Here is a 23,836-nt window from a genome sequence, read left to right as displayed (position 1 = left end):
AGGGCTGAGACACAGATTTTTGATTAGGGAGGGAATCAAGGGGTATGGGGAGAAGGCAGGCAAGTGGAGTTGAGGATTATCAGATCAGCCCTGATCTCATCGATTGGCAGAGCAGACTTGAAGAGCCAAATAGTCCACCTCTACTCCGACACCTTATGGTCTTATTCACAAAGCAACATTTTTAATACTTTGGAATCTACTCACACAGATCAAACTAAGTAAAAACAAAACTTCTAAAACAAAGTCTCCAGCAGTCATAGACAAAGAACTGAATCTTCAATGGGTCAGTTCTGGTCTCCATTCTTAGTTGTTGTGGTCAGCAGGACAATCAACATATTGTTCAGAGAGATTATACATGTCCCTATAACCACGAATCTCAGTCGGACTAAATGTTTCACCCAGGCAGCTGCCAATAGTGACGTGCATTTACACAGCACCTTGGAAATGACAAAACACCTCAACATGCTTTACATGACACTTAGCTGCACGAGATGTTAGAATTGATAATCAAAATATTCTAAAAGGCAAATTTTAAGAAGCCTCTTTACAGGAGGGGGAGACAGAGATTATAGACAAAAGTAAGAGTGGTTTCGTGAGGGAATTCCAGAGTTTATAGCCCAGAGAGCCAGCAGTGCGGTAGCAATCAGAATCTGAAATGCTCAAGGGGCTAACATCAGGATGTAGTGAAGAGAAAATAACAGTTTGAGAAAAGTCTATTTAATAAAGCGATAAAGAAAATGGAATCCTGAACCTCTCAGGAGGCCAGTTAATTCAGAGTCTGTATTCCAAACATTCACACGGATAGGCATCCGAGGTAGGAATGTGTAAGCCTCCTGCCTGCCCACTCTGCATAAACAAGGGTGACCAGGTCCCCTCAGAGGCTCCCTCACAAATTTTCCCCGGAGCCTAATGGATTTATGGAAAAACCCAGAACAAAACAGACAGGCAGACGCATACATTCACAAAAGAAGAAACTGAGGACTACAGATGCTGAAAGGTTAGAGTCAAAAAGGGTGTTGCTGGAAAAGCACAGCAGGTCAGGTAGCATCCGAGGAGCAGGAGAGTCAACGTTTTGAGCATAAGCCCTTCATCAGGATAAATTCGCAAGACAGAAAAAAGAAAAACTCTCCCATATATAAAGTCCATCGGTGTTGTTGCAAGGTATATTAATACATTAGAAAATGGAGGGTAGAGTGTGGAGAATGGGGTTAAGTTTTGATTAAAGAATTCAATGGCTTGCTTTATTGAGGGAGGGAGCAGGAATGTACTGTAAACTATTTGTACTTCACCTTGGGGTTTAATCAGCTTCTGCTGAAAAGGAAGAGGTACGTCTATATGCAAGTTTAATACTGACTGTTCCACAACTAAGTGTAGGTACAGTCCCATAGACACTCTGCAAGATCATTTTGTTCTCTGCTCATTCGCAAACATGATGATAATTTGTCTTGGACAGGCAATCAAGAACAATTCAAAACTGATCCAACTGGTTTCCTATATTGTACATAGTCCAAAAACAGAATTTACACCAATCCCAACAACCCCACCCTACACTTTCTACTTTCCCAATGTTGGCACAATTTTCTGCATACTGTTGAGCTAACAGCCCTTACTCAGCGTTTAAAGTGGACCTTGGCCCTGTGTGTCAACTGACCCCTTCCCCACCCTCTAAACAACTCGTTCTTTAGACTCAAGACACAGTTACACTTCAAGATTCATGCTTCTTTCAAAAACTAATGGTGTAACTGTCACCCACTGCTTCATACTGAGACAAACAGGGGAGAGAAAGAGAGCGAGAGAGAGAGTAAGAGGGAGAGGGAGAGGGAGAGGGAGAGGGAGAGGGAGAGGGAGAGGGAGAGAGCAAGAGAGAGGGAGAGAGCAAGCGAGCGAGAGAGAGACACAAAAAAAGAGACAGCTTGACAGACAGAGCGAAAGACAGAGACAAAAAAACCCCAGAAACAATTGAACAGTTTTGGAAAATAGGATTTGAATTGTCACTTTGCTAACATCATTCTCCCTGATACCAATATTCAGTGAAATAGTGCTAAACATCAGCCTTAAACACAAACACGTATTACTTCAAAACCACTTCATTGAAAACTTTACAAAGTTAGAATATTAGAAGCCTTTTATGAAAATCAAATGACCAGATCAAAAGCTAAATTTCCTACTAATGGGAACATTACAGTGCAGCCAATCCAATTCTGGACATTAAAGCTGAAACCAGATTCCTTGATCACACAGCATTGCCCTTTGATGTGAAGGGCACTGTGGCTTGTCACTGGCCACTCGAGTGTTTTCCTATCTTCCTGGTGGTGGAAACTGAATAAAGATTCATGCACCTTGTGTCTTTCACTGCGTCTCACACCTACACACACACAACATGGGTGCTGGGGAAAAAATAAGCACTACCGCAGTTAGGATATCTAACTCTCCTGTTTATTTTTTTTATTCCTGTTCTTTTTTTTATTTTTTAGGCGCAGTTAGGCGGTAGTGTGGGGAAAAAAAATAAAAAAAATAAAAAAAGAACAGGAATAAAAAAAACAGGAGAGTTAGATATCCTGTTCACAAAAAAAAGAAAAGAAACCAGATTCCTGCAGGAAAATAACTTTTGTGAAGACCAAAACTACAGGGAGATACAGACCTTTAAAAAGGTGTCAGACTTCATCAAAACCACGACAGCCTTTTGCAAAGTGTAGTACCATGTTAAATTTATTTACACCAAATGTCTGAATATTTTTTATTCATATCACACAGTTGTTACATTTATTCTTCCTTAGCTTTAACCAGGAGCTGGTCTCTATTTGTCCATCACCTTTTCCAGAATTTCATGACACATTATCTAAGAGGTCCAATTACAACGCCAAAATAATTCATCTGAAATAAACTAATGCTGTTCATTTAAAATTGTGATAGATACTAAAAAAGCAGCCTTCATCAAAGACCTTTCCCACCATAGAACATAGAACATAGAAGAATACAGCGCAGTACAGGCCCTTTGGCCCTCGATGTTGCGCCGATCCAAGCCCACCTAACCTATACTAACCCACTATCCTCCATATACCTATCCAATGCCCGCTTAAATGCCCATAAAGAGGGAGAGTTATAATCTCTTCCATCCTCTTCCAGCAAGCAAAAGATAGAAAAACTTAAACACGTGAACCAACAGATTCAAGAACTTTCCCACTATTACTAGACTTTGAATGGACCTCTCAGACTTCAAATTTAAATGTTGATCTTGCTCTCAGTGCACCTTCTCTGCAGCCTTACTGTTGCACTGTACAAAACACCCAAACAATTCCAATGGGAACTACACCAAAGGTTCACCACCTCCATGCAAAAGTGTGCAAAATAAAGCTGGTTTTCAGCAAGACAGGCACCGAATCATTTCAATAATCAACATAAGATTCTTAGGGGGATTTGGGAGGATAGATACAGAAAAGATAGCTTCCCCTGTGATCAGAGGGCATAATCTCAGAGCAAAGGACCACAGATTTAAGACACAGGTGATCAGAAATTTCTCCTCTTAAAGGGTAGATATCTCAAGATGGCTGTTGACGTTGGGTCATTTAAGTATAATCAGTACCGAGGTATATAGATGTTTAATCAGGAAAGGAATCAAGGGTTACAGGGAAAAGGCAAGAAAGTGGAGTTGCGAATTATCAGATCGACAGTGAATGGCCAATTTCTGCATCTTCTGATATACTAATATTCTATGCATTTAGCTAAATGGTATAAAAGGGCCTATCACTAACTGGAATTACCATTCACACAGACTAAGTCAAAGAAGAGCCACATTTATTCCCCGTAAAAACACTCCTGAACAGAGAATAACACATTGCTTGTTGCCTGTGCTGCATTTGGGAACAGTAATTGGTGTCTAAAACCAATACCCTCTACTTATAGCAACCAAAACACCAACCTAAAGTCTTCACAATCAGATTAACTCAGCTAATTACTTTGTAATTTTAAAGTGTGCTGATAATTCTGTACAAAGTTAAAAATCACACATCATCAGGTTATAGTCCAACAGGTTTATCTGGAAGCACTAGCTTTCGGAGCGCTGCTCCTTCATCAGGTGGTTGAGAAGTATAAGCCTTATACTGTACTCCACAACCACCTGAAGGAGCAGCGCTCCGAAAGCTAGTGCTTCCCCAGTCCAACACCGGCATCTCCACATCATGATAATTCTGTGGATAAACTGGAGATTCCCCCAGCTCCCAGCCTGGGCTTCCCACACAGCAGTTTGTCAACTTTTACAAACCGCTGCTGGTTACTGTATTTTAAAAGAGGTTGAGCAGTGGCCTTTGGCGCTTAAGGAACGGAAAGTTTTCAATGTTAAAAGTATATTTGCTGACAAGCAGTTAACTGACTAGTCTCGAAACGCACTGGCAGCAGTAAGACTGTGTGTACTTTGTCGGTTTGTGTTATTTTATGTAATTCCAGTTTCAGTTCAGCGTAATCCTTCACACAACAGCCTCCGCAGTTTGAAAACTTGCTGTAAAGTATGCGCCCGAAGTCTTACCAGTCAGACCCGCTGGGATATACAACATTGCTCTTACCAAGTCTGGTTAAAGTCTCTGTCATGTGCAATACCACCTCAGTTCCATGATCGATTCCCCTCAGCTTCACACAGGCTCTCTAGGATCTCAGTAGATCCCCAGTATCGATCCCACAGCAGCTGCCCTCCTGCTCTCCCCCTAACAGAGGCGCCTGCAATCACACACAGCCCACTACACTGGGCTGGAACCTCCCGTCTCTGGCTCGGGGGAGGGACATAGCATTTCTACACTCGCTGTCAATCAGCCACAGCACCCTGCCTTCCGCTTAAAGGGCCAGGGGGAGGGGGAGGGAAGCCAGAGCAGCAATAAAGTGACTCACTCCCACACTGCAGCAATCCTACAATAAATTGCAGATATTTCAGAACATCTTCAAACACTTCAGCTTCTACCCTCGCATCACTCCTTGGCATTCTTCAAACTGGACAGAGAAAGGGCCGTGGGTTAACAATATTGCCCCAGTGTGTGACACTGCAAAGAAAGATCAACCAGCAGCTTTCACTGGTGAAAAACTAACAACTGTCTCACTGTGTTGAAAGGCGCTAAACAAATGCAAGTTACTGTCTGTTGTTGAGAGAGGAGTTTCATTTCAATAAACCGTCACTTATTCCCTTTCTGTAATTTTCTCAGCTTTATGAGCGAGTGCTGAATCCCGGAGACACTTTTTCCCTTGTAAGCCTTCGGAAATGAAGCCTTTATGAGAAGACACTGTAGCATTAGTTGGTACAAACTGACAGACCCAATCTCACTCCCGGATTTCACTAGAGCAAAGGTGAAGACTGTCTGGAGCCTGTTCACCTCTTCAGGCAGACTGGCGCACGAGGGAGAGAATCCAAATATCTCCTTCGTTTTCCTAAGGCCTCTGAGCTGATACACTGGCTGCAGAGACAGGTCTCAGCTAGGATCACCGGAATATTGAGTTGGAGCGTAGTGGATTTTAAATAGGATGAGCTACCTGACCCCTGACAATGATGCTGGAGGATGAACAGGGATGTGCAGGATCTGATGAAGGGTCACCGAACCCAAAACCTTAACTGTGTTTCTCTCTCCCCAGATGCTGCCAGACTGCTGAGTTTCTCCAACATTTTCTGAATCTGTTTCTGATTTGCAGCACCTGGACAGAGCGAGTGTTGGTCTCTTTAACCAAAGACTGATGTAGTCTTAGTCCCACCACCTCTTAACTGACCTGTGGGAAGGATTTTGTTCAGGATTTGGCCAGCCTGGCTCACGTTCAGTAGCTTTCTCTTGTCTGAACTGGATTGTTCCCCCACCCTCAAAGTCTGGTTTTAACCTTTTCTCCGAGAATTGCCTTATCCCCAACTCATCAAGGAAGGTCTCATCTGTCCTGTTTTATTTTTGCCAGCTTAGCACGCGGTTATGGTATTGGTCTTTATTGCAAATTTATAACTCCATACATTCCTAAAATTTTGAGTATTCTGCAGTAAGTTTTATACCACCGCAGTAGGAGGTTTCTAATTCATGCTTTTAATTTCAGATTCAGCCACTCCAACTCTCCCCATTGGTCCCCCCCTCCCCACCGCACTCTATCCTCCAGATTCTAATACTCACATTCTAACTTGTACCAAGTCCTGTTCCCCCAAGACCACTCACTCCCAATTAAGCAACACCTCAAAACTTTAAAACCATTGCTTTCAAAATGCTCTGCAGTAACTGCCCTCCCATTCTTTGTAATCTTCTCCAGCCCCAAAACTTTCCAAGATTCTTGCTTCCTCAGAGTTAAAAATCACACAACACCAGGTTATAGTCCAATAGGTTTAATTGGAAGCACACTAGCTTTCGGAGCGCTGCTCCCTCATCAGATGAAGGAGCGACGCTCTGAAAGCTAGTGCTTCCAAATAAACCTGTTGGACTATAACCTGTATTGCATGATTTTTAACTTTGTCCATCCCAGTCCAACACCGACATCTCCGAATCATTCCTCAGACAGCATCTTCCAAACCCATGCCCACTCCCGTCTGGAAGGACAAGGGCAGCAGATACACGGGAACACCACCCCCTGCAAATTCCCCTCCAAGCCACTCACTTATACTAAATTGGAAATATATCACCATTCCCTCCATGAGTGGCCTGGAGGGGGATTTGCAGGGGGTGGTGTTCCCGTGTATCTGCTGCCCTTGTCCTTCCAGACGGGAGTGGGCATGGGTTTGGAAGATGCTGTCTGAGGAATGATTCGGAGATGTCGGTGTTGGACTGGGATGGACAAAGTTAAAAATCATGCAATACAGGTTATAGTCCAACAGGTTTATTTGGAAGCACTAGCTTTCGGAGCACTCACTGTTGCTGGATCAAAATCCTGGAATTCCCTCCATGAGGACATTGAAGGTCTACCTACAGCAGTGGCTCAAGATGGCAGCTCACCACCAGTTTCTCAAAAGGAACTTGGAGTGGACAATAAATGCTGACCCAGTGACACCCATCTCCCATAAAAGAACTATAAAGGGAAAAAATATCACCACCATGTGTAGCCTTACCTTCAACACCTGAATGTTAAACTTTGGTGTTTCTTTGGTAAACCGCTCCACTTCTCTTTGATCTCAGTCACCTGCCTCAATATCTCCTCCTGTGGCTTGGTGACAATTTTTTCTTCATAATCACTCCCCTGGAGCCCCTTTCGTCATTTAATTCTGTTGAAGCTGCAATATAAATGCAGATTGTTGTTAGCTGGGAAACTTTGTGAACGAGAGTTTTGACCAAGAGCTACACCCATTGGGATTTGGAAGAGTGGAGTTGGTGAGGGGACAGAGAAGGTGGAGGGGAGTGAAAAGCAGAAAGGAAGTTTGGTGGGGGGGGTGCAGAAAAGAGGGTTAGGGCCAGGGGGAAGATTTGGAGGAAGAGGAGTCTTGTTCTACTCTCTAGCTTTCCTTTGGGAAAGCAAAATTGTGTGTGTGTGTGGGGGGGGGGTCAGGTGGAGAAGACAGGAGCAGGGAGATTCCAAAACCAACTAAAACCTTACAGACCCCAATTGCTAGGTAGCTCTAAATATAAAAATTCTACTCAACAACAGGAAATTACTCCCACACCAAAAAAAACCTACACGCAAACTCACCAATCTGACAAACAATCCAGCTCCAGGCTGATATCCGGTTCACTGGCTGTCCTACAGGTTCCTCTTTTGAAAACATATTTAAAGCTGCTTAGAAAAAGTACAACTTGCAAACTAACAAAACCTGAACTAATTCCAACAAAAACCCTTCCTCAGGTCAAAACGAAACTTGCTGCTTAGTTTTAAATTGAAACAACATATTTACACAACTGAGAGAGAAGGTGTCACTCTCAGTTCGATATACTGTTTTCATGTATTCAAGCTTCAATCAAATACACTATTTCCTAAATAAGCAAGCAACAAAAACAGAAAGTGCTGAAAAAACTCAGCAGGTCTGGCAGCATCTGTGGAGAGAAATCACAGTTAACATTTCTGGCCAAGTGACTCTTCCTCAGAACTTGGAAAAATGCAAGCTAGATCACTGCACAAAAAAATTGTTAGAAGTTTCAGTATGTACGTAGGCGAGTAGTGCTTTGCTCTGAATGGGTAGATTTTTTTACTTTGTATGTTGTGCAAATCATGAAGCAGGGGTTCAGATAGCAAGTTACCCGCCCCCTTTGCATCGGTTTCCCAATGTCATGATTGCCTTCCATGCAAATAGTGTATTTTACACCAAATTGTAAGAACTAGTCCAGTATCTTCATCCAGAAGGGCATGACCAACAGAGGAGAATGGACCCAACCATGATGCAGCTCCAACTTTGGAAAGTTTGTTTTGTTGTTACTTTGAGTACACCCTCAAATACACTTCCCGATAAATAAATTTATCTTGAGCTCAATTAGCTGGTGATGTGAGCAATGGAAGACAGATTTGCTTTTCAACAGCATCTTTCATGAACTCATGACATTCCAAGTTGCTTTATATGCAATTAAGTCCTTTATACCACTGAAATAATGGCCAAATGGCCTCCTTTTATACTGTAAACATAGTTTCTCCTAAATATTGTTGCTGCTGTTATGTCAGCAGCCTGGCAGCTAGCAAGCTCCCACAAACAGCAATGTAATAAATGACCAGATGATCAGTTTTACTGCAATGTTGAGGGGTAAAGGATGATCAGAATACTGGGAGAACTCCCCCACTCTTCTTGAGACTGTGCCCGCGAGGACAGATTGGGCTGCAGTTCAATGTCACATCAGAATGACAGCACCTCTGACAGTGCAGCACTCCCTTAGCACTACACTAGAGAGTCAGCGTCTGGGTGAGCTCAAGTCTCTGCACAGGGATTTGATTTCTCTTCCCAGTTGAGCTATTATTGATTATTTACCAATCAGATCCTAACCACTGGCACAATATGGAGGCATTTCAAACATGTCTCAACAAAGCCACTTCTAAGAGTTGCTGCACTGTACTGTAATAAGCAAGTTGAAATTAAAGCTGACAATATTTTTCAGACAGCCTGTAAATTTTTCAAGGGGTTAAAGACCTTATACATTGACAGTGCATTATACATGCCAGACAAAAATGGCATACTGCCATTTTCGTAGGAGTCTGACTATTTAGTAAACTATAATTACGGTCACTTGTGGGTCCCATCACGTGACTGAACTAGAATTTAAAACATATTCTGATATAGTGTGAATCTTGAAGAGTTTAAGTGGTCAGCACAGTCCTTCTGAACATTCCTAAACCACTGCAGCTTCAGCATTGGATACAAGAATATTAGAGTCTCAGCTACAGTGATAGAGACTATTTGTTTTTATTTTAGGAATTGTTTAAAAAGCTAATGGAAGATATCATTAAAGTTATAAGAGAGACATGAAAGAAAGTTAGAGGGAAGGGTTCAAAGGAACAGAGGCGTTTCAGAAACATTTTTATTTTTTGGGGCACAAGGAACAACTTCAAAATTTGCAGATGACACAAAATGTGGAAGGACTGTGGAAGCAGTGAAGGGCTGCACAGCCTCCTGTTAAAACCACTTCTTGAGATGCCTCCACTAGTCACAACCTGCCAACCCTAAATGATTAAACTTCTTGCTGTTAACCAACCTCCCAGATGAGAATATAACTCTCAATCTCACCCACTCTGATTTGGTTACTTACCTCATGTGTGGACATCTTAACGAAAGCCTTCAGAAAACCCAGATATAACCTCTGCTTGTTCCCCTCATATATTCTGCTAGTTACAACCTCAAAAAATCCCAAACAGATTTGTCAAACCTTTCCACAAATCCATGGCAAATCTGCCCAATTACTATTTACTAAATGTCTTTGTAATAGATTCCCTGGTGTTGATGTCATGATGTAGTTCCTAGTTTCTCTCTCCTTTCTTTCTTAAACAGTGGGGCCTCATTTACTACATTCCAATCTGCAGAAAATATTCCAAAGTCTTTTGAATTTTAAAAGATGTACATGAGCACATGCACACTCTCTACAGCCACCACCTGCAACAGCCTGGAATGTCCAGTGTTGGGGCTGGGGACCAGGCCATCTCTGGGGGGTACACATTTGTGGAATGTTTCAGAGAACATCTCTGGGATACGCACTAAACAACTCCATCGCCTAGTGGCCGAACACTTCAACTCACCTTCCCACTTTGCCAAAGACATGCAAGTCCTGGGCCTCCTCCACCTGATGCCTGGAGGGAGAGCGCCTCATCTTCCACCTTGGGACCCTCTAACCACACGGCATTAATGTGGATTTCACCAGTTTCCTCATTTTCCCTCCCCCGCAACCTCATCCAAGATCCAACCCTCCAACTCAGCACCGCCCTCTTGAACTGACCTACCTGTCCATCTTCCCTCCCACCTATCCCTCCACCCTCCTCTCCGACCTATCACCATAACCTCCCACCTTCATCTACCTGTGGAATTCCCAGCCTCCTACCCCCCCAGCCCCACCCCCTTCCAATTTATCTCCCAGACCTCTCGTTCCCCCCATCCCATCATCACTATTCCTGAAGGTCTTATGCTCAAAACATCAGCTCTCCTGCTCCTCGGATGCTGCCTGACCTGCTGTGCTTTTCCAGCACCGCACTCTTTGGCTCTGATCTCTAGCATCTGCAGTGCTCACTTCCTCCCCGACCTGTCAACTTCAGTCCCATTAATTTCTCCAACACTTTGTACTTACTCATCCTACTTTCTTTCAGTTCCTTATTCTCCCTAGACTTATAGAAGTTTTTAGGCTTCTTGTTAATTTGCTTTCATCTTCTATTCTCTCTTCATCAGTTTCTTGGGTCTCTTTGCAGAAGGTAGTGGAGACCGGAAACCTTACAATCTTTAAAAAATATTTGGATGAGTACTTGAAATGTCCTATATCCTTGAATGTTATGACAAGTGCAGGAAATTGGGATTAGTGCATTTTATGTGGGAGTTATGTTGGTATAGATCTGATGGGCTGAAGGGCCTTTTGCACAACTGCATGAATTTATAAATGTTAAAATGCACCCAATCCTCAGGTTTCCTTGGTTTTTGCTAACTTTGTAAACCTCCTCTTGGGATAGAGCACAATCTTTATGTTCCTTTTCTAGGAGTCGACTCACTTATCCTCTTGTGGTATTAGGTCTTGAAGGAATGGATGTTTGTTGTACATTATGTATTCAGTCTTTAAAAGCTGCCCATTACCCAACTCCCATCATACCTTTCAATTTGGCTTCCTAATTCGGCACAGGCAATTTCCCCTTCAGGTCTTTATAATTTTCTTGATTCATATTTCAGACCCAAGTTTTGTATTACATCACATTCAAAGTTAATGTAAAATTATATCATATGATTACTCTTCTCCAGATGTGCCTTTACAAAAGGGTTACTGATTGGTTCTTTTTCATTACATAATACTGATCTAAAATAGTCTATTCTCTGGTTGATTCTCTAACCTACTGCTCTGGAACACAGTTTTGTATCTGGAATGTATCCTCCACAGTATTTTACCACCGCGGTTTACCCAGTATATATGTAGACAGAACACGTACTGCATAATCCTTATTACAATTGTCCTTCTAATTGCCTATCTGTAACTGTTGTCTGTAAACTGAAGTCTAGGTCAATGGTATAGATTCAAAGGAGAACACTAGGAAATCTTAGTTCATGGAAACAAATACAATTCCCTCGGCTGATGAGACCGGAGATCATTTAATTCTTCATGGCTGAAGACCTCACCAACCTATATCCTCACTCACTGCACCATCAGTTAAACCTCATCTTTTATTTTGTATTTCAATAGATTGCCAGCAAGATAAAAGTAAATCCCAGATGAAAATGTACTGAAAGTGTCTGGACAGATAATGCAAACAGAATCTCAACCAAAACATTGAACTGCAAAAATAATCCAGATCCTTCACAAGCATTTCAAATCCAAATTCAGTCATTTATCGGAGGAGGTGGGGACAGAAGCAGACAATGGCAGTCCGAACTGGCACAGCATGTCTGAATCGTACAGGTGACAGCAGAGATGTATCTGTAACATGTTGGAGTTACTTTGCTACTTTAACATTGTAATGGGTTCCCAGGTTGTTTCACAGCGGTATTGTTAAAGGAAATTTAAGGTTTATAGAGACAATTCCAAAGCCCAGGATCCATCCCGTCAGCAATGGTGGATCAATTAATTTTGGAGACACACAAAAGACCACTGCACAGAAAGATGGAAGAGATTTCATCATTGTCAAAACAAGGTCAAAGCAGCCCACTTAATACCCCATCCACATCCACTCCCTCCACCACCGACACTCAGTACACACTGCTGCTGCTGCTGCTGCTGCTATCTACAAGCTGCACTGCAGAAATTCACCAAAGATCCTCTGACTGCATCTTCCTAATCCATAACCACTTCCATCGAGAAGGATAAGGGCATGGAGAAGATACATGGGAACAACATCCCCTGCAGTTCCCTCTAAGCCACTCACCATCCTGACTTGGAAATCTATCTCTGTTCCTTCACTGCCGCTGGGTGGAAATCGTAGAATTCTCTCCCTAAAAGCATTGTGGGCTATTCCTCACAGATTACATTAGTTCATGAAGACAGCTCACTACCAACACCTGAAGGGTAATTAGGGTGTGGATACGAAGTACTGGCCCAGGCAGCAATTCATGTCCAGTAAATTACTCAAAATAATTTTGCACTCATCAAGTTATTCTAGCCCTCACTCTGTCCTGGCCTATTTCCCTCTCACTTCCAAGAGATAGCAAATATAAACCTGAAAAATATACTCCAGTCCTTCAAGACTAGAATTTGGATTGTGTCAGAGTGCAATCCAGGTCTCAATTGCTTTACAGCAATGAACCATCCTCGGAGATGGAGGGGAGGATAAATGAGAGAAAACAAAAAAAAAGAAAATGAGAGATTTACTCAGACACACAGCTCTTTAAGATTGTAAAATGTCTTTTTGCAGAAAGATTCAATTGTACATTGTTAGAATTCATGCTTTCATACAACGCAGTTGGAAGCTCCATGGCAGATTTCACTGCTGGTCAACAGTTAACTCCGAGCTAATGAAACCCAGCAACAACAGCAGCTGTTTGACCATGTGCCAAACTGCATCTGGCCCTCATCTATGTTTCAGCCATCTACATTTACCTCAAAACATACTAAAGCAGGCACAAAGCTCCCATCAACCACTGAAACACACCAGCCTTTGTCTAATCAAGCCTGCAGAGAGATTTGGAACAATTTATTTTACAATTTGCCCAATGTCATACAGCAGTAGCATTATGGGAGAGAAGAGGGAAAGTGTGAAAAAGAAAAGCTCTCCTACACCCAGCCCCTCTTCCTCAAAATCAATGTCAGGTAATCATTTAAAACATCATTCTGATTGCAACTTTCCAGGATTCGGCATTAGATACACAGAGTTCTTGTAATAGCTGGGGGGAAAGGTGCTGGGGAAGTGGTAAAGTGATACTGGGTCTATTTTATACTAATACAGAAGACAACTGCTAACATCATCATCTTGTCTCTGTATTTTACTGGGCTTTCTCACATCCAGAAGGGGGTCATTCTTTAGCAGGAGTCTCCATCTGCTCGCATTGCTGAGGAATTAACCACGAGGGCCAGTGCTCTAATACACCCTGTCAGACAGGGTGCTGGACAGTGTCTGGGAGTTCACTTGCCAGGTTATACAATACTGCACATGATATATTACACCTCACAGACAACGGCACTGGCAACTGATAAAGCAGCTAACAAAAGCATGGGCAATTGGAAAAACTATATGCTTAAGAAACAAAAAAAATGTCCTGCAAGATGAGTATACAGTGAAAGATTATAGATCATATATACATATATGTTACACTTGTAAAGTTGTCAAATATTATTTTGTTTTCAGTTTAAATATAGGAACTGGAAGAGGCCATTCAGCCCATTGACCCACCTTTCTATGTGATCATGGCTGATCTATAGTTTCCCTTCACCTACACTCCTTGATCCCATAACCTTTATTCCCCCTTTATTAAATAATGACCCATCTCTATTAGTTGAAATATTCAACTGACCTGTTCCAGCCTTGTTTTGTACCATTTGGGGTACAGTGTTGCTAATTTCCAACCCACTTTGTGTGGGGATGTGCTTTGTGACATCCCTCCCAGTGGCCCCACTCAGATTGCAAGTTCTTCTGCTTTGCTCTGGACTCCAGAGAGAAACTGTCAAACCAATTTCATCAATCACCTGAAACCCTGCCAGATGATCACCCATTAAGTGGCGATAAAGTAATTTAAAGAATATATTTGAAATAGGACAATGATGTTGATCATGCTTGTGTGAAACAGCATTTCTAAACAGTCACTCCATTGAATGGAGCTGGTCGAGGACACTGAAATCTGAAAGTTGACCCTTTTCTGTCACAAAGGCAATTGCATCATGGCTTTAATTAACAACCCCAAACAGGTCAGCGTAACTCAATCAAACGATACAGAGAAGAGATACTGGCCAATGAAAACATTCAGATCCCCAAATACCAATCAGCTTGTGAAAGTGACCTTTAGTTAGTGAAGGCCACAAACTTTCTTTGAAGGAATATGGAATTCTAACTTCTCAAATAAAAGCAAAATACTGCAGAGGCTGGAAATCTTTAATTCTGAACAACATGAGCCATGTTGGACTCAAAATGTTAACTCTGTTTTCCTCACTCTCTCCACAGATGCTGCAAGACCTGCTGAGTTTTTCCAGTATTATTTCAGTGCTGGTTAAGGATTTATAACTGGCAACTAACATCACCTTCCCAGTTCAACATTATATGATGCTTCCCCTTTCTTATTTTTGCAATCGCAATGCAATGGTATAGAGAACAAAGTGACAAGACGACTCGCTAATGTTGAGAATTGTCTTACAAACTATCGACTGCAATAAACAGGCCACAGGTTAGCATTACTGCACTACACCGTCCTCCTCTCAGCCCTATCCATTTCTTTCTCTTTCGTGTCTATCCAACTTGCCCCTTCAATGTATCTCTGCTCTTCACCAGCACTACCCTGAGCAGCAGTGACCCAAACGATTTTTCTTGGGGTTCCATGTAAATGGAAGGATGCAGACAGCAGATTATTTTTCGGTAAAACAACTTCACCATTGGCTGTGAAAGTACCTTCACTTTCCTGCCTGCAAACAGAACCTGATTTAAACACATTCATGAGGCCCTTTCCTGATCTGCACTGGCTTCTCAAACACGAAATGAAACTCATACTGAGAGGAGGGTGAATAGGAGATTGAGAGGAGATTGAATTCCTTCAATCTTTTGCCCCTTCTTCAACCACATTCTGGAATTTCAGCCCTAGTTCACACCTTTCACCAAATAACAAACCATTCAGAAGCAATGTTCATTGATGACTCCCCAAAGCCTGTACACCATCTACAAGGCACAAGTCAGGAGTGGGATGGAATACTCCTCACTTGCCTGGATGGGTGCAGCTCAAGCAGCTCCACTCCATCCACGACAAAGCTGCCTACTTCAATGGTAACCCATTCAACACTTTCAGCATTCACTCCCTGCACCAACATTCAGTAATAGCAGTGTGTACCAGCTACCAGATGCACTGCAGGAGTTCACCCAGGCACATTATTAAAGCAACCTCTACTGACTAAAATATAATGAGATGGTACCTGGAATATCGTGGGCAGTTTTGGTCTCCTTATCCAAGGAAGGATGTTCTTGCTATAGACAGAGTGCAACAAAGATCTACCAGACTGATTCCTGGGATGGCAGGACTGACATAGGAACCCAGGATGGATTGGTTAGGATTATATTCAATGGAGGATAGAACAAGAGGCGGGAGCTACAGAAACCTATGAAATTCTAACAGGACCAGGCAGGGTAGATACAGGATGTTCCTAGTGTTGGTGCAGAATCCAGAACCAGTGGTCAAGGGATGTAGAGTAAACCATTTGGAACTGAGATAAGGACACACTCCTTCACTGTGTGGTAAGCCTGTGGCCAAACCATGGTATGGTTTCAAGAAGGAATTAGATATAGTGCTTGGGAATAAATGGATAAAAGAATCTGGGGGAAAGCAGGGACAAGTTATTGAGTTGGATGATTAACCATGATGGAGCAGGCTCAGATAGGCCGAATGGCCTCCTCCTACTTCCGATGTTTCAATGTTTCTAGAAGGACAATGGCAGCAGATACATGGGAACACCACTCCCTGCCAAGTTCCCCTCCGAGCCACTCACCAGCCTGGCTTGGAAATATATCACCGTTCTTTCAGTGTCACTGGGTCAAAATCCTGGAACTCTCTGTCTAACAGCACTGTACGGCCACCCCAATAATGCAGCAGTTCAAGACAGTGGCTCACTCCCCCTTTCCCCAGGATAATTTGGAATGGGAAATAAATCGGGCCCAGCCAGCAATGTCCAAAGAATCAAGTTATTTTGAATATCTGTCTACTTGTTGTTTGCATAAGCAGTTCTATCGTGTATAGTTATACCTTGTCCTGTTCAATTCTCTACATTTGGCCTCCCCCCTCCCTTCCTTCAAATACTTTGCACATGGTTCATTTTCCTGGAATGCTTTGAACATGCATTAAAAACTTTGATGCGTTTCAAATAAATGGGTTCAGTCTGCCTAAAAATAAATTTGAGTTGAATAATCAAAGAAAAATGTAGTTATTATCCAGTCATTCTACTGTCAATCTATCGTAGGGGCACTGTGCCAGCAACTGGGACCGTCACCACTCACAGACTAAACTCTTTCACAGAGATTCATGGCGACTGCTTCAATACCGACACTCCCTGGTACCCTCCAGCCATTTTCAACAAAATCCTAAATTCAATTTTCTTTATTGTTCATTTTTGAACCACGTTGGACAGTTCTCCTGATGTTACACCCCAACATTCTGTGCCTCTTCAAACAAAATCAAGTCTCTGTTACCTCGCGATCTCAACCAGGCAGCTGAGGAGAGACATGAAGACAGGACCAGGAATAATTGGGAGTCTGAGTACATCGTGACAGCTGACCTGTTATAAAGCAACACTGACCCAGATCTAACAACTACTCAGTGACCTCTGCACAGGGGAGCAGGGGGAAAAAAAAAGAGTGCGCGCATGCGAGAGCGGGTGGGAGCAGGACGGACACAGGGAAGAAGCGAGACGGACGGACGGAGGGAGGGAAAGAGGAAGCGAGACGGACGGAGGGAGGGAGGGAGGAAGCGAGTGAGACGGACGGACAGACAGAGGGGAGGGAGGGAGTGAGACGGACGGACAGACAGAGGGGAGGGAGGGAGGAATCGAGACAGACGGTGGGAAAAAGTGAGACAGACGGACAGAGAGAGGGAGGGAGCGGGAGGGAGCTTGAGTTACAGTAGGGAAAGTAAGTGAAATAGAGGAAGAGGAGAATTAGCTTGTATTTATTTAGTCATTAATGATGTTTGATGTTCCAAAAATCTTAAACTCAATTACTTCTGAACCCATCGCTCGCCCCCTGCTCCATTACAACCCGACATATACCAACTTCCTATAACCCCCCCCATGGCCACCGTGCACCATGTCCCCACCCCAGTCCCTACACAACATGGACGCTTGGTGCTCAAAGTCTTACACAACAAGCAGCAACACAGAGAGGTTGGTTTCTATTCCCCAGGGGGAGGCTGCTGTTTCTACTGCTTTGGAGGGGCCCGATCAGCTAAAAAAGGGAAGTGAAAGTCTCAGGTCAGCTGTGACTGAGAGCCAGAGTGTACAAAGTGAGCAGCACCACAAACAGCTTAAACAAAAAGCAAAGAGCTGCTTCTTCTGAAAGGCTAACTCATTTGTATTAAACATTGCTGAGCAAGTGTCACACTGTACCGTGTCACTAATCTTTTCTGTTCTTCAGAATATTAATGTGGCAACTCACCATCTCTCCATTAACACCCTCTCTGTTTTAAAGTAAGCAAAGTATCTGCGAATAACTTTAATGTTGTACAACTCATGGTTCAATAGAGAATATTACTCCAAGTATAACCAAAACATTGCACAGAACATGGAGTATCCTGACAAGTCACACAGCTGTGGAAAGGACTGTTTCCATTCGATATTTCCCTCCAACCTTTGCTCCAATTTTCTAGCTCTGTGCCACAGGAACCCTTGTCCTTTGGAATATGTGGATTAGGTTACTGACCCAGCCAGCTCAAACTGCTCATTTGCAATTTAACAGTTTTACAATATCTTACTGAAGGATAATTAAACTGGTCGAGACTCTTATTTCATACGTGACTGTGTGCAGATACTACACAAAAGCTTCAGATTTTAAACACATCAGCAGCGCCCAAGGTAGATTTCTTGCAGAAGTAAATGTAAGAGTTCACGTGAATGGGTTCCTCTGATTCAGGTCCCCACACTCTGAGTGCACTGCTCACACCTACTCCTTACCCAAGCTGTTACACGGCCGAACTTCTAAAGACTCCTTTCATCCAGGAGCATTTGAAATGCTGCTGAGATCCAGTGAGAATGATCTCCACTTGTCCTCGGGTATAACACTCATCCTGGTTTAACAGGGAAGTGACACTGTTAGCAAATAACAGGGGCAGTCACTGTTATAAAAACCCAAATCAGAAATGGAGTACTCTTGTGTTCTTCCTGACTAATAATGCTATCTATCCTGACATGGTGATGAGATCAATTCTGATAATTAAAGAGATTTGAAATCTATGTTTTAAAAAAAAGCAGGTAAAAACAATGACTGCAGATGCTGGAAACCAGATTCTGGATTAGTGGTGCTGGAAGAGCACAGCAGTTCAGGCAGCATCCAAGGAGCTTCGAAATCAACGTTTCGGGTAAAAGCCCTTCACCAGGATTCCTGAGGAAGGGCTTTTACCCGAAACATTGATTTTACTGCTCCTCGGATGCTGCCTGAACTGCTGTGCTCTTCCAGCACCACTAATCCAGAATTTAAAAAGAAGCAACCTGCCTTGCTCTGCATGTAGAATGTTGCATTCAGAATGTAATTGTTAGCATAAAGTGAGATCACTAGTTTATAATCAGCTGAAGTACACAGGAAAACTGACCCACTGGATTTACAAACACTTAGAAACATGGACGGCACATCCCATAAATTACCTGTATTTACAGCATTCATTAATGCAGCAGTAATCGATCAGTAGAAGATCCTGACAGAGCAGCCTTTCCCACTCTGATACCAAAGGGATCTTCAAAGCAGCCCGTCACCTTGGTGTAATTAACAGCAAGTCCACAGGACTAACCAGAATGGAGCTGGAAGGTGGCACTCACCCATTAGCCTCAGTTACGTGACTCGAGCACAGTTCCTGTGCTGACTGCTAGAGTAATGCATTCTCTAGAAACAGCTTCCTTTTCACCCCTCCCCCACCGAACAACTCCAACAGCTCAGCCTGCTGATGGGGCTGTGCCATTTCGTCACACACCCGTTAGTTACCGACAGAGGAAAAAAAGCTGCATTTTATTCATTCCCAGGGCTGGTACCATTTCCTTTAAAAATAAGTAAAACTTTTTTTTTTAAAAGACACTCTTGTATGCTAGCTTCTGACATTAGACTCATTCCCTAACACTGCCCTCTGCCCCCAACACCACCCCCCTCACTCTCTCACACACACACCAGTAAACAGCACGAGAGAGAGAATGCAAGCAATTTGGAGATACTATCAAGACAGCTTTACTGATTAACCAGCCCATAGGCAGGCCTGAGTCATTTATATCAAAGATTTGGATGTGAGCAGAAGAGGTATAGTTAGTAAGTTTGCAGATGACACCAAATTTGGGATGTAGGAGAAAGTGAGGACTGCAGATGCTAGAGGTCAGAATTGGGAATGTGTTGCTGGGAAAGCACAGCAGGTCAGGCAGCATCCGAGGAGCAGGAGAATTGACATTTCAGGAAGTTCCTGATGAAGGGCTTATGCCCGAAACGTCGATTCTCCTGCTCCTCAGATGCTGCCTGACCTGCTGTGCTTTTCCAGCACCACACTCTTGACCAAAATTGGAGGTTGCAGTGGACAGCAAAGAGGGTTACCTCAGATTACAACAGGATCTGGACCAGATGGGCCAATGGACTGAGAAGTGGCAGATGGAGTTTAATTTAGATAAATGCGAGGTGCTGCATTTTGGGAAAGCAAATCTTAGCAGGACTTATACACTTAATGGTAAGGTCCGAGGGAGTGTTGCTGAACAAAGAGACCTTGGAGTGCAATTCATAGCTCCTTGAAAGTGGAGTCAGAACTAGATAGGATAGTGAAGAAGGTGTTTGGTATGCTTTCGTTTATTGGTTAGAGTATTGAGTACAGGAGTTGGGAGGTCATGTTGCAGCTGTACAGGACATTGGTTAGGCCACTGTTGGAATATTGCGTGCAATTCTGGTGTCCCTCCTATCGGACATTGTGAAACCTGAAAGGGTTCAGAAAAGATTTACAAGGATATTGCCAGGGTCGGAGAATTTGAGCTATAAGGAGAGGTTGAACAGGCTGGGGCTGTTTTCCCTGGAGGGTCGGAAGCTGAGGGGTGTCCTTATAGAGATTTATAAAACCATGAGGGCATGGACAGGGTAAATAGACAAAGTCTTTTCCCTGGGGTTGGGGAGTCCTGAACTAGAGGGCATAGATTTAGGGTGAGAGGGAAAAGATATAAAAGAGACCTAAGGGGCAACCTTTCACACAGAGGGTGGTACATGTATGGAATGAGCTGCTTGCTCTCTCTCTCTTCTTCCCCCCCCCCCCGGTTTACTTTGCTGTTCACAGCTTTGTACTGTGTGAAGTTAGAGAAATACTGTGCCATGTTCAAAAACAGACAATGCGCTATATTTCATCGCATTTATACAACTCCAGAAATGTCATGAAATTTCATGTGGCTGACATCTCCCCACAGCAGGACATGTTAATACAGATGACCAAAAGCTTGGAGAAGTTTAATAGAGTATCATGAAAAATGAGGCAAGGTTTAGGGAGACAATATTAGGAAATTACGACCTGGGCAGCTAAAAGTAAGGCTCATTGTTGTAATAGTTTCCCGCAGCTAGGATCTGATCATCTTTGGATAGATTTTCTGCCACCCAACCACTCTTATAATGTTAGTCCATGGGGCTTATTAATGGTTAATCCTTCACCATTTAAGGTCAGCAACTCTTTGGCAGAAACAGCACTAATTTACTATTGTGTGTTGAACAAAGTAAATTCACTTGGGATTTCTTTATAACTCGTTTATGGGATTTGGGCATCACTGGTTAGGTCAGCATTTATTGTCCATCCCTAATTGCCCAGAAGGCAGCTAAGGCTTAACCAAATTGCTGTGTGCCTGGAGTTACATGTAGGCCAGACTGGGCAAGGATGGCAGATTCCTTCCTAAAAAGGACATTAAAGAACCAGGTTAGTTTTTACTATAATCGATTTTGGTTACATGAATGTTACATTACTCCATATTCCAGACTATTATATTCAAATTTCACCATCTGCTATGTGGGGATTCAAACTCATATTCCTAAAAGCTTAACTGGAGTTTCTGGAATGCTGGCTTCCCACAACCACAATAACATTAGGCAAAAGACACTTATCTCCTGAGTGACAGTAGCTATGCCTACGATATGGGGCAGCACGGTGGCTCAGTGGTTAGCACTGCTGCCCCATAGCACCATGGTCCCAGGTTCAATTCCAGCCTCAGGCGACTGACTGTGTGGAGTTTGCACATTCTCCCCGTGTCTGCGTGGGTTTCCTCCAGATGCTCTGGTTTCCTCCCACAGTCCAAAGATGTGCAGGGCTGGTGAATTGGCCATGTTAAATTGCCCATAGTGTTAGGTGTCAGAGAGAAATGGGTCTGAGTGGGTTACTCTTCGGAGGGTCAGTGTGGACTTGTTGGGCCGAAGGGCCTGTTTCCACACTATAGGGATCCTAATCTAATTTAGATAGCTGTACATTCTAGAGCTGACTAACTTAGAACAACTTCTTAGAACTAACTCACTCCTCCCAATAACTAGTCTTTCCCAGAGACAGACATTTATCTTTCAGCAGGCAGAGCTATTCCAAAGTTTCTAAGTTAACCCTTTCAGGCCAACCGTCTGGTACAACAGTCACTCAGGATGAAGATTGAGTACAAGGGGCCAGAGGTGGAGAAGGACTGACATCCCTCAGGCTGTCACTCACACACCCAGCAGTGGCAAAGCAGATCACTATTTCAGGCTGGATCAGTCTGAAATCTCCACAAAACTAAAGACAATGTGAAGACAAAGTGCGCAAATAAATCAGACAATTTGGCAAGGAGATACTGACCGAATTGTCCACCATTCTTGGTAGCTTAGCTGGCAATCTCTTGGTCAGTAAGTCAAGTTGAACCTTTGAGAAGTTGTTAGGAAACTGAGATCAAACACCATTTGCTCGGACAAGCTGAGTGTGGCAGACCCCGCAGACTGCAAATTCTAAACCCAACAAATCTACCCAAACAACGTTGTGTACTATTTAAAATAACTCGAAAAAAAACAGAGGGCATTCCAGCTCCAGTCATCCCAACAGCTGCTGGACAATATAGAGAGGAAACAGAGGGCCAACCAACACCATCACAATCACACCCATCATATCTTCACAATGAGGAGGACGCATTTGGGTGACAAACAACAAAGTTAAAGGCAATGAAAATGGTACCAATGAAAACTCTCCAAAGGTTGGAGTCATACCCAGCACATAGGAAGATAATTATTGTTGTTGTTGGAGGTCAGTCATCCCAGCTCCAGGACATTTCTGCAGGAGTCCCTCAGGGTAGTGTCCTCAGCCCAACCATCTTCAGCTGCTTCATCAATGACCTTCCCTCCATCAGAAGGTCAGAAGTGGGCAAGTTCGTTGATGATTGCACCACGTTCAGCACCATTCACAAATCTTCAGAGACTGGAGAGTCTATATCCAACTACAACAAGAGCCATATGCCAGGAAATGAGAGAGAATCTAACTACGTCCTTTTGACATTCAATTACATGATCACTAAATCCCCACTATCAAAATCCTGTGGGTTACTAATGACCAGAAACTAAACTGGATTGGCCACTTAAATAATGCCAAGAACTCCAAATGCTGTAGATCTGAAAACAGAAATTACTGGTGAAACTCAGCAGGTCAGACAGCAGCTGTGGAGAGAAAGTAGAGTTAATATCTAATATCCAGTGACTCTTCAGAGCTGGATGAAGATTCATTGGAATTAAAACATTAACTCTGCTTTCTCCCCACTGATATTGCCAGACCTGCTGAGTTTCTCCAGCAATTTTTATTTCTTATTAGCCACATAAACACAGTGGCTATAAAAGCAGGTCAGAGACTAGGAATACTCCCGCATGTAGGTCACTTTCTGACTCCCCAAAATCAGTCCTCCATCTATTAGGCACAAGTCAGGAGTGAGATGGAATACTCCCCACTTGCCCTGGATGAGTGCAGCTCCAACAACACTCAAGCAGCTTGACACCATCCAAGTCAAAGCAGTTTATTTGATTGGCACCATGCCCTCGCTCTCCAATACTGACACTCAGTAACAGAATGTGTACCAGCTACAAAACACAATGCAATACCTCACCAAGGCTCCTTAGACAGCACCTTCCAAACCCATGACCACTTCCACCTAGAAAGCCAAGGAAAGCAGATACTTGGAAACACCACCCCCTGCAAGATCCCTCCAAGCCATTCACCATCCTGATTTGGAAAGATATTGTTTGTTTCTTTAATGCTGCAAAGTTAAAATCCCAGAATTCTGTCTCTAATGGTATTGTGGGGAAACCTATACTGAATGGCCTCGAGAAGCCCAAGAAAGCAACTAATGACCACCTTAAGGGCAATTAGGGATCAACAGAACCAATCAATCAATGAAGTAAAATTTAAAATGTCAACTTATAT

The 23,836-nt window shown here is 43.1% G+C and overlaps 1 protein-coding gene across 4 annotated transcripts in view; it reads right to left on the bottom strand.

Annotated features, from left to right (window-relative positions):
* The window catches only part of sertad2b (SERTA domain containing 2b), a 47,276-nt gene extending 28,003 nt beyond the window's left edge, over positions 1 to 19,273 (bottom strand). Inside the window, exons 1-2 of one of the 4 annotated variants that reach the window (XM_043696692.2) lie at positions 19,068 to 19,272; positions 7,049 to 7,210 (exon numbers count right to left, since the gene is read on the bottom strand). The gene's annotated coding sequence lies outside the window, so the exon portion shown is untranslated. Of the gene's footprint in view, positions 1 to 4,559; positions 4,714 to 7,048; positions 7,211 to 7,623; positions 7,977 to 19,067 lie in introns of those variants that run through there. The other 3 variants (XM_043696694.2, XM_087991696.1, XM_043696695.2) reach the window with 3 other exon arrangements.
* Between the last annotated feature and the right edge of the window lie 4,563 nt (positions 19,274 to 23,836).

The sequence above is a fragment of the Chiloscyllium plagiosum genome, unplaced genomic scaffold, assembly GCF_037043375.1.
Source record: "Chiloscyllium plagiosum isolate Xiang-an unplaced genomic scaffold, Cpla_swu_hap1 HiC_scaffold_10, whole genome shotgun sequence".
Lineage (NCBI taxonomy): Eukaryota > Metazoa > Chordata > Chondrichthyes > Orectolobiformes > Hemiscylliidae > Chiloscyllium > Chiloscyllium plagiosum.
The sequence above is the reverse complement of the archived record's forward strand: the minus strand, read 5'-3'. Positions and strand labels throughout refer to the sequence as shown.